General features: G+C 44.5%; 1 protein-coding gene across 1 annotated transcript in view; it reads left to right on the top strand.

Annotated features, from left to right (window-relative positions):
• The first annotated feature begins 3,663 nt into the window (after positions 1–3,663).
• Positions 3,664–11,737, top strand: part of ctnna2 (catenin (cadherin-associated protein), alpha 2) — a 1,237,032-nt gene continuing 1,228,958 nt past the window's right edge. The window contains exon 1 of the mRNA XM_060828354.1: positions 3,664–4,033. The gene's annotated coding sequence lies outside the window, so the exon portion shown is untranslated. The remainder of the gene's footprint in view (positions 4,034–11,737) is intronic.

Genomic DNA, 11,737 nt, shown 5'->3' with positions numbered 1-11,737 from the left:
GTCAGCATGGATGGGTTGGACCGAAGGGTCTATTTCCATGCTGTACATCTCTATGACTATATTTGTATCAGACTGCTGACCATTCAACTTCCCTGGCAGGACTTAAACACTTAACAGTAAGGATCTGGGGACTGCTGCTGAACAGAGACCTTGGAGTTCAGGTTCATAATTCCCTGAAAGTGAAGTTACAGGCAGGTCATAGAGACGTACAGCACAGGAACAAATTCTTCAGTCCAACTCGTTCATGCCAACCAGATATCCTAACAAAAGTCCCATTTGCCAGGACTTGGCCATATAGCTCTTAACCCTTCCTATTCATATACCCATCCAGATTACTCTCAAATGCTGTAATTGTACCAGTCTTCACCATTTCCTCTGGCAGCTCATTCCTTACATGCACCACCCTCTGCATGAAAATGTTGTCCTTTAGGGTCTCTCTTAAATTTTCCCGCTTCACCCTAAACCTATGCCCTCTAGTTACGGACTCCCCCACCCCAGGGAAAAGACGTTGTCTATGTTTCCCATCCATGACACTCATGATTTTATATTACTTGTCTATTTATCCCATCCATGACCCTCATGATTTTATATTACATGTCTATTTACCCCATCCTTGACCCTCATGATTCTATAAGATCACCCCTCAGCCTCTGATGCTCTATGGAAAACAGCCCTAGCCTATTCAGCTTCTCCCTACAGCTCAAAACTTTCAACCCCGTCAATGCCCTTGTAAATCTTTTCTGAACCCTTTCAAGTTTCACTATACCATTCCTGCAGGAAGGAGACCAGAATTGCACAAAGTATTCCAATAGTGGCCTAACAAATGTTCTGTACGGGTGCAACATGACCTCCCAACTCCTATATTAATGTTCTGAACAATAAAGGAAAGCAAACTAAATGCCTTCTTCAATATCCTACCTCCCTGAGAATTCACTTTCAAGGAACTATGAACCTGCACTCCAAGATTTCTTTGTTCAGCACAATTGCACACAATATTCCAAAAGTGCCTAACCATAGGATAGTGAAGAAGGCATTTGGTATGCTCTCCTTTAATGGCCAGAGAACTGAGTATAGAACTTGGGAGATCATGTTGAGGATGTACATGACATTGGCTAAGCCAAAACATTGACTTTCTTGCTCCTCAGATGCTGTTCTTTTTCAGTTTCACTTTTTAGGGTGGCATGATGGCTCAGTGGTTAGCACTGCTGCCTCACAGTGACAGGGACCGGGTTTGATTTCTGCCTCGGGCAGCTGTCCGTGTGAAGTTTGCACATTCGCCCCATGTCTGCGTGGGTTTCCTCCGGGTGCTCCGGTTTCCTCCAACAATCCAAAGATGTGCAGGTCAGGTGAATTGGCCCAGCTAAATTGCCTATAATTAGGTGCATTAGTCAGGAGTAAATATAGGTAGGGGAATGGGTCTGGGTGGGTTACTCTTCAGAGGGTTGGTGTGGACTGTTGGGAATCTAATCTAATCTAATCTATTGACTCTGGCTTCTAGCATCTGCAGTCCTTACTGTCTCCAAGTCCTCTCGTAATTGCGAAGGCTTGACTAATGTGCAGGGGACATGGGTTTAAATCCAAACGTAGCAAATGATGAAATTTTAATAAAGGAAAAATCTGGAATAAAAAAACCTGTCGAACGATGACTATGAAACCGTTGTTGATTGTCATAAATTCCACTCTGGTTCACTAATTCCCTTTAAGGAAAGAAAGGGCTGACCTGTATGTGACATCAGACCCTCAGCAATGTGGTTGATACTTAACCATCCTGGGAAATTGGTTAACAGCCTACTCCATTGCAGAGCAACAGTTGATGAGCAATAAATGGTGGCCTAGCTATCAAAGCATATATTGTATGAACAAACGTAAAAAAAATCAGATCCAATACATCTATGGAAATCAATGCTCCAAAAATGGCTCTCAACAAATTCACAAGTGACATCCATTGCAACCATGAGAAAGATAAACTATCTCTCCTCCCCTTCTTGATATTACTACCTGTAGGCACAATTTGATGTGGTTGATCAGATATTCTGCTTCTCCACAGCTCTGTGAGATTGCACTTAGCCTTTCACTTTCCATTCTTATCTATTCAATTGTAGCCAGGAATAATATTATAACAGTTACTTTTCCTGGTCATTTCTGGTGTTCTGTTATGGCTGAGTGCTACATGTTTTGTCTTCTACATGGTGGATAATAGTACGATTAACGTTCTGGGCTCACCCCTTATGAAAGCCATACTGGTCTTGGAGTAAGAGGGCGGGATAAATTTGGAGAGTCATCTGTCCTATCTGAACTCCAATAAAATTACTGGGTGAGATTAGGTGAACTAATACTTCCTGGATTAAGGTTAAGGAGTGATGTCATTGAAGTCTTCAAAATAATAATGAGAACAGAAAGTGCAGACTTAAAGAAACTTTCTACTTATTAGGGTATCTAGAAATAGTGGGAATAGTCTAAACTTTACAGTGAAGCCATTCTGGAATACAGCTAGGAAACATTTCTTGGTGTAAAGGTTGATACAAGTCAGTATCCTTCCAAAAATGGCAACTGATGCTCAATTTATTTTATAAATTAGATTGTTAGACTTTGCTGAGCTCAAGGAAACAAAGAATGCGAGGATTTGGAGTTTAATGCCTATTTATAAATCAACCATGAATTTTCATACCATAGGGATTCTATGATTCTAAGTTAATGGTAGGTCAGGGGCAAGGTGCAGAATGACAAACTTTTGTTTGTTTCCATTCTTTACAAAGCTTATCTAAGGGTCAAATGAGGTTGTGAACAGACTTTTAATGCCAGACTGTTGCCAGATAAAGGGATAAAATTGGTAAGTAAGAAACAGAGTTCTGTCCAGATATGAACACAATCTCTTCAGTCTTTCCAATAGTTAATTGGGGACGAGATTCCTGCTCATGCAGGGCTGTATGTCAGTTAATGTAGACAGTGGCGAGGTACAGCTGTGCGCCCATGGGATAGGAGGGAAGGGGACCACAGATAGTTCTGGGGAAGGGTGCGGAGTGGTGGTGGTGCTACTAGAGATAACAGGTTATGTTTAAGTCAAGATGAGCCAGATACTCCAAACGGGGAAAAACAAGGACTGCAGATGCTGGAAACCAGAGTCTAGATTAGAGTGGTGCTGGAAAATCACAGCAGGTCAGGCAGCATCGGAGGAGCAGGAAAATCGACGTTTCGGGCAAAAGCCCTTCATCAGGAATAGAGGCAGAGTGCCTGCAGGGCGGAGAGATAAATCTCTAACCCAGATACTTCAAACCTAAAGCGAAGCACTGATGAGCCAGGGCCGAAGGAAGCTTCTTGTACTGGGTGTGAAAAGGTGGGGATGGGTAAACACACGGGGAAATGGAGCACACGTGCCATCAGCTCGCGCCCTATGCGCGTGGCGTGCGGACGGTTGACAAGCAGGGACAACGCTGATGGAAACGAGATGTCACGGACGGGAGCATTGCAGAGCGCGTGCAAACAGCTCGAGACGACCGTTAGTTGGTGGGTTGAGGGTCGGGCACCTATTGGCTGGGTTTGTGGGGCGTGGCCGCTGCCGGCGGTTATTGACGGAGGCCCCGCCCCAGAAGCTCGAGACGCTCCCGATCTGGCAGCTTCCATCAGGGGGGGGGAGGAGTGGCTTTTCTCCGAAAGGGGCAGAGCCTGTGGCTGAGAGCCGCCGGGTGTCAGGACGTACGGTTGACCGTCCGTCCATTCATCAATCCGTTTGCCGTTGCTAAAAGACAGGCAGAGGATTTATAAAAAAATCGGACAGCGACATCTTTCTTGTGTTGTAGTGTGTGTGTGTGTGTGAATGAATGTGTGCGTTGGCCTGATTTCCGAAGGACGGTAGCAGGCAGCAGCTGTGAAGCTTCTCTGCATTATTGTTAGTACCGCCACCTTCTCCATCACCATAGACACCAAGAGCCAGAGAGGAGCGATCCAAATCACAGGGCAACAATCCCCGAAAGAAGCGCACAACTACTCTACTCTCACTTCGGGAGCTTATATAAAAAAATATAAAAGCCGGCAGGTGCGTGTATTGGAGTACATTTGAAAATTTTCCTTTTCATAGTCTTTTGTTCCTATTCTTGTTCGCGTTCACGTATTGTGTGGGGGTTCTGTATTTCAGAATTAATATCTTTGCACTTAAAGATATGAAGTAATGCTATATATCTGTACATCTATGACTCTATATTTAAAACCTGGCCTGTGAAGGGCAAACCTGAGTTTATTATCGAATCGAAAGTCACAATATTTACATTTAGTTCAAAGTGAGGTTTATTCCTCCTCAATCAATGTTCCATGCCCAAAATTTGTATTTTTCAGAGGTTTGTTAATTTTACAATTATGGTTTTAACTTTCTTTTGCAGCATGAGTGACAATTGGAGATTTATTTTTTTAAACGCGTGTGTTAGGAAAGTATCTTTTTTATGTGGAATCTTTCCTGTGTGTGTGGAGAACCTCCCTCCGCGCTGCCTTTCCCCTCCCCCGACACACACACACACACACATCCCAAACCGCATGACATTTCCTGAGAGCGTTTTCACGCCTCATTTATTTATTTATTTATTTTACATATTTAGATGCAGATTGGCATTTGTTAATTTTTTTAAAAAATCAGTCCATTGGATGCTCGCGGGCCTTCAGGAGTGATGCAGGCCGCGGCGTTTTGTGTGAAATATACAGTGAAATGGGGGAAGGTGTCCTTACAAAACATTTTCTTCATCATTATTGCCGATGTTCAGTAATTTAAGCTGATGGCGGTAAGAAATCTGCCGTGATGATAGTCGGTGATTCTTTTTAAAACATTAAATTTTAGCCTGTAGCCTGGAGAATCTGTGATTCTCTTCCCCCGCTCTTCTCCCTTTTCACCCATCCACACTCCTATCTGCTGCTGGTGACTTTTCACCGCGACATGTTTCAGATTATGTGGGAAAATCATATATTTTAATATTTCAAAGAAATCCTTACCCTCAGTCCAGTAAGGGCCATAGTTTTGTTTTAGTCTGTTATTCAGTTTTCTGAAGTTGAGAGTTTTCAGTGGTAAATTCAGAATAGTATTTCTCAGTTCAAAGTGAAACGGGTTACAAACCCAACTGTATTATGAGAAAGATATTACATGATTAAAGTCGTAATTCTTCATGAGACAGAAAGCTGTATAGCAAAAAAAATTAGAAGTAGGAGTAGTTTTCAGGATTAAAAGTGTACTTTTTGTTTTCTTGTGATGATTTATTGCATGGTGATTGAAACGCAGTGTCGTCTGTGTCTTTTTTTCCATGATTTGGAAACATAGGATTCAACCTCTTACTCCCTGCTAGGATGATGAGAGTTTTGTTGGCTGACCAGTTACTGCAAACGTCAGGATTGTAATTTGTCTTCATGGATGAATAATATACACACAACTTATGCAGTTTGAATTCTCACCTTGTATGTGTCGGCAGACCAGACCTTTACTTGTAAGCAGCACTGAGAGAAGAAAAAGCTATGCGGACGACTAAGAGTCATAACGAACTTGGTTGCGTTCATAATACACAATGCAAAATGAAATAATTTTTCATGAATTATTATTATTATTATTATTATAGAAAATAAAGCAGCCATTTCACTTAGTTTATCCACTCTGTGCTTAAATTGAGCGATAGTGACAGAAGATTGCTAACTAACAGAAGACACTGTTAGTGTAAGAGGGGCGTTTTGAAGTGCCACAGGGATGACTGTTCGGTCACAATTATTTACAGCATATATTAATGACCTAGATGAGGGAAGTGAATGCAGTATAGCAAAGTTTGTGAATGACAAAAATAAATGGGAAAACAAGTGGTGAGGGTGACAGAATTTGCAGAAGTATGTAGACAGATTAAGTGAGTGGGCAAAGACTTGCCAGATGGAATGTGAAATGGGAATAAGTGAGATTATGCAATTTGGCAAAGAGAGGAGCTGAATCTAATTTAAATGGGAGATGACTGCAGAAGGCTATAACACAGATTTGGAAGTCCTCGACCATGAATTACAAAAATGCTAGCATTTGTGATTGGCGGGTTATAGGAAACGACGTTTCAGACATGAAGCAGCAACACACTTTCAGCTCTGATTTCCAGCATCTTCAGTCCTCACCCTCTCCTACAGAGTTATAGGGAAAGTAAAAGGAATGTTGGTCTTTCACTTCAAAAGAAATGGAGTATAAAAATAGGGAGGCATGGCTAAAACTATTGCTGCAAATGTGTTGCTGGTCAAAGCACAGTAGGCCAGGCAGCATCTCAGGAATAGAGAATTCGACGTTTCGAGCATAAGCCCTTCATCAGGAATAAGAGAGAGTAGCCAAGCAGGCTAAGATAAAAGGTAGGGAGGAGGGACTAGGGGGAGGGGTGATGGAGGTGGGATAGATGGAAGGAGGTCAAGGTGAGGGTGATAGGCCGGAGTGGGGTGGGGGCGGAGAGGTCAGGAAGAGGATTGCAGGTTAGGAGGGCGGTGCTGAGTTGAGGGAACCGACTGAGACAAGGTGGGGGGAGGGAAAATGAGGAAACTGGAGAAATCTGAATTCATACCTTGTGGTTGGAGGGTTCCCAGGTGGATGATGAGGCGCTCCTCCTCCAGCCGTCGTGTTGTTATGTTCTGCCGGTGGAGGAGTCCAAGGACCTGCATGTCCTCGGTGGAGTGGGAGGGAGAGTTAAAGTGTTGAGCCACGGGGTGATTGGGTTGGTTGGTTTGGGCGGCCCGGAGGTGTTCTCTGAAGCGTTCCGCAAGTAAGCGGCCTGTCTCACCAATATAGAGGAGGCCACATCGGGTGCAGCAGATGCAATAGATGATGTGTGTGGAGGTACAGGTGAACTTGTGGCGGATATGGAAGGATCCCTTGGGGCCTTGGAGGGAAGTGAGTGTGGAGGTGTGGGCGCAAGTTTTACATTTCCTGCGGTTGCAGGGGAAGGTGCCGGGGGTGAAGGTTGGGTTGGTGGGGGGGTGTGGATCTGACGAAGGAGTCACGAAGGGAGTGGTCCTTGCGGAATGCTGATAGGGGAGGGGAGGGAAATATATCCTTGGTGGTGGGGTCCGTTTGGAGGTGGCGGAAATGGCGGCGGATGATACGTTGTATGCGGAGGTTGGTGGGGTGGTAGGTGAGAACCAGTGGGGTTCTGTCTTGGAACTATACCAGACATGAGTCATATCACAGAATACTGTGAATAGTTTGGACCCCTCCTTTAAGGAAATATATACTGACACTGGAGGCAGTCCAGTGGAGGACTTACTTGAAAGTAAGTGGAAAGGTGTTTGCTGTTGTAGGGGTGTCTCGGACCAATGGGCATAATCTCAGAAAAGAAGTCGCACGTTTAAAACAGATGGGGGGATTTTTTTGAGGGTTGTGGAATTCTAACACCCAACTGTTGAGACAGGTTTGAAATGAACAGATTTTGAATCAACAAGGGAATCGAGGGGAATGAGTTGAGGATCATCAGATCAGCAGTGATCACATTTAATGGCAAAGCAGAGTGGGCTAAATTACCTACATCTGCTCTGAGTCTTTTGATATTGCTTTGGTGATTGAGAGCAAACTAATGGGGCAGTAACTGGTCGGGTTGTATTTGTTCTGCTTTGTACAGAGGACATACTTGGGCAAATTTCCAGATTGCCTAGTAGAGCCCTTGTTTTTGGAGCACAAGTCTTTAGACCAATTGCTACACACACACACACACTGTTGCCAGAGTCCCGAACCTTTACATTATTCACTGCCATTCAGCCATTTCTTGATATCACAGGGAGTAAATTGATTGAAAACAGACATCTGTGATATAAACTATCTTTAGTGGAAGCGAGGGTTGATATTCCACTTAGAGTCATACAGCATGGTAACAAATGATGTGGCTGTACAGGACGTTTAGGTCAATTTTGCGTGCAGTTCTGGTCTCTTTCCTATTGGAAGGATGTTGTGAAACTTGTAAGGGTTCGCAAAATATCTACAAGAATGTTGCCAGGGTTAGATGATTTGAGCTGTAGGGAGAGGCTGAAAGGCTGGGGCTATTTTCCTTGCAGTGCCAGAGACTGAGGGGTGACCTTGCAGAGGTTTATAAAATCATGGGCATGGACAGATAAATAGGCAAGGTCTTCTTCCCTAGGGTGGGGAGTCCAGAACTAGAGGGGATAGGTTTAGGATGACAGGGGAAAATTTAAAAGGGACCAAAGGGGCAACGTTTTCATGCAGAGAGTGGTGCGTGTAAGGAATGAGTTGCCAGAGGAAGTGGTGGAGAATAGCAAGGGTTTAGAGGGATATGGACCCTGGCAAATGGGACTAGATTAGTTAGGATATCTGGTTGGCATGGACAAGTTCGCCTGAAGGTTCTGTTGCTGTACTGTACATCTCTGACTTTATAACCAGGTTTCTTAAAATGAACTAGTCCCATTTGCCTGTATGTGGCCTATGTCCCCTCTAAACCTTTCCTATCCACCTACCTGTCCAAATTTCTTTTTAAATGTTGTAATTGTATTTGCTTCTACCACTTTCTATGGAAATGTGTTCCACATATGTCCTACTATCTGTGTGGAAAAACAATGCCCCTCAGGTCACTTTTAATTCTTTCCCTTAGCTTAAAGCTATGCCCTCTAGGTTTGGACTCTCCTACCCAAGGGAAAAGACCTTAGCTATTCACCTTATCTCTGTCCCTCATGATCTTATAAACCTCTGTAAGGTCACCCGTCAGCTTCCGCTTGAGGGTGAAAATATCCTAGCCTGTCACCCTTTCCTTAAAATTCAAATCAGCCAGTCTTGGTAACATCCTTGTAAATCTTTCTTGCATTCTTTTCAGTTTATTAACATCCTTACTCTCGCAGGGAAACCAGGATTGTATGCAGTACTTCAAATGTAGCCTTACCAATATCTTGTAAAAACATAACATGACATCCCAACACCTATACTCAAACCTCTGACCAAAAAAGGTAAGTGTGCTAAATGCTTTCTTCATTACCTTGCCTACCTGTGATGTCACCTTTCAAGGAACTATGCACCTGTACCCCTTGGTTTCCCTGTTTGACAACACCCCCAAGGGCCCTACCATTAACTGTGTAAATCCTGCCCTGATTTGTTTTACTGAAAATGCAGACCTTGCATGTATCTTCATTAAACTCCATCTAGGAGAAAGTGAGGACTGCAGATGCTGGAGATCAGAGTCGAGGAGTGTGGTGCTGAAAAAGCACAGCTGGTCAGGCAGCATCTGAGGAGCAGGAGGGCTTATACTTGAAACATTGACTCTCCTGTTCCTCCGATGCTGCCTGACCGGCCGTGCTTTTCCAGCACCACACTCTTCGACAGTAAACTCGATCTGCTATTCCTTGGCCCACTGGCCCAGTTGGTCAAGATCTTTTTGTACTCTTAGACAACCTTCTTCACTGTTCACTATATCAACAATTTTGGTGTCTGAAAACTTATTAATCATGCCTCCCTGTATTCTCATACAAACCATTCATATAAATGATGAACAATTATAGACCCAACACCAATCCTTCCAGCATGCTGCTGGTCACAGGCTTCCAGTTTGCATCCAATTGGCTAGCTCTTTCTGGCTGCCATGTGTGGGGGGCACGGTGGCACAGCAGTTAGCACTGCTGCCTCACAGCGCCTGAGACCCGGGTTCAATTCCCGACTCAGGCGACTGACTGACTGTGTGGAGTTTGCACGTTCTCCCCGTGTCTGCGCGGGTTTCCTCCGGGTGCTCCAGTTTCCTCCCACAGTCCAAAGATGTGCGGGTTAGGTGAATTAGCCATGCTAAATTGCCCATAGTATTAGGTAACGGGTAAATGTATGGGTGGGTTGCGCTTCGGCGGGTCGGTGTGGACTTGTTGGGCCGAAGGGCCTGTTTCCACACTGTCAGTAATCTAATCTAATCTAATGTGGTTTAACCTTAACAACCAGTTGGCCATGCAGAACCTTTATCAAGGCCTTATAACAGTCCATGTACACAATGTCTACCGCTCTGCCTTCATCTATCTTCTTGTTCACGTCTTCAAATAACTCAATCGACTTTTCCCGTGCACAAAGCCATGCTGACTATCTCTAATTAGACCTCGTCTTTCTAAATGCATGTAGATCCTGTCTCTCAGAATCCCCTCCAGCAACTGGCCCACGATTGATGTCAGGCTCACCTGTCTGTCATTCCCTGGCTTTTCTTTGCAGCCTTTCTTAAACAATGGCACAATATTTGCCACCTTCCAGTCTTCTGGCACCTCACTCATGGTTGTCGATCAATCAAATATCTCTGCTTGAAGCTCCGCAATTTCTTCCCTGGCTTTCCATAATATCATGGCATACACTTAACCAGGTACTGGGGGATTCTCTACCTTAATACATTTTTACTCCTCCAGCACCACCTCTTCTGTAATGCGAACTCTGTTCAAGACATCACTATTTCCCAGAGTTCGCTCACTTCCATGTCTTTCTCCAGAATAAATACTGATGAGAAATAATCTTTTAGTATCACACCCATCTCCTGTGGTTCCACACACAAACAACCTCTTTGATCTTTAAGGGGCCGTATTCTCTTTTGTCATGAGCATACATGTGGAATCTCTTTAGATTCCTTTAACCTTCTCTGCCAAATCTATCTCATGTCCCCTTTTGCCCTCCTGATTTCCCTCTTAAATGTCCTTCTCTGCTTCAGTACTTCTCAAGGGATTCACAGATGTTGGTACTTGATACATGGCTCTTTTGTCTTGACCAGAGTCTCAATATCTCTAGTTATCCAGTATTGCCTACTTCTGCCAGCTTTGCCCTTCACATTAACAACAGCAAGCTGACCCTGAATTCTTTATCTTGCTTTTGAAAGTCTTTCACTTGCCAGACATTCCTTTACCTGTGAGTAGCCTTCCCCAGGGTGGTAAAAACAATGACTGCAGATGCTGAAAACCAGATTCTGGATCAGTGGTGCTGGAAGAGCACAGCAGTTCAGGCAGCATCCAACTAGCAGCGAAATCGAAGTTTCGGGCAAAAGCCCTTCATCAGGAATAAAGGCAGTGAGCTGGAAGCATGGAGAGATAAGCTAGAGGGAGGTGTGGGCGGGGAGAGAGTAGCATAGAGTACAATGGGTGAGTGGGGGAGGAGATGAAGGTGATAGGTCAGGGAGGAGAGGGTGGAGTAGATAGGTGGAAAAGGAGCTAGGCAGGTCGGACAAGTCCGGACAAGTCATGGGGACAGTGCTGAACTGGAAGTTTGGAACTAGGATGAGGTGGGGGAAGGGGAAATGAGGAAACTGGTGAAGTCCACATTGATGCCCTGGGGTTGAAGCGCTCCGAGGTGGAAGATGAGGCGTTCTTCCTCCAGGCGTCTGGTGGTGAGGGAGCAGCGGTGAAGAAGGCCCAGGACCTCCATGTCCTTGGCAGAGTGGGAGGGGGAGTTGAAATTTTGGGCCACGGGGCAGTGTGGTTGATTGGTGCGGGTGTCCCGGAGATGTTCCCTGAAGCGCTCTGCTTGTAGCCTTCCCCAGTCAATTTTTGAAGATTCCTGTCTAAATTCTGTCAACCATCAAAATTAGCCTTGCCTCAGTTTAGAACTTTTAATTTGTACATGAGGCCTACCTTTTCCATAGCTACTTTATAATTGGTCACTGGTCCCAAAGTGTTCCCCTGCTTATACCTCAGTCACTTGTCCTAACAACATTTTTGGCTGAAGGTGGATGCAGATGCTTAGGCTTTTTTTTCATGTTGTGCTGAGATCCCTCATTACTGAGGGCAGGGTTATTTGTGGAATTGCCTT

Source organism: Hemiscyllium ocellatum, chromosome 1 (assembly GCF_020745735.1).
Source record: "Hemiscyllium ocellatum isolate sHemOce1 chromosome 1, sHemOce1.pat.X.cur, whole genome shotgun sequence".
NCBI classification, from domain to species: Eukaryota; Metazoa; Chordata; class Chondrichthyes; order Orectolobiformes; family Hemiscylliidae; genus Hemiscyllium; species Hemiscyllium ocellatum.
This window is presented reverse-complemented; position numbering and strand designations above follow the sequence as displayed.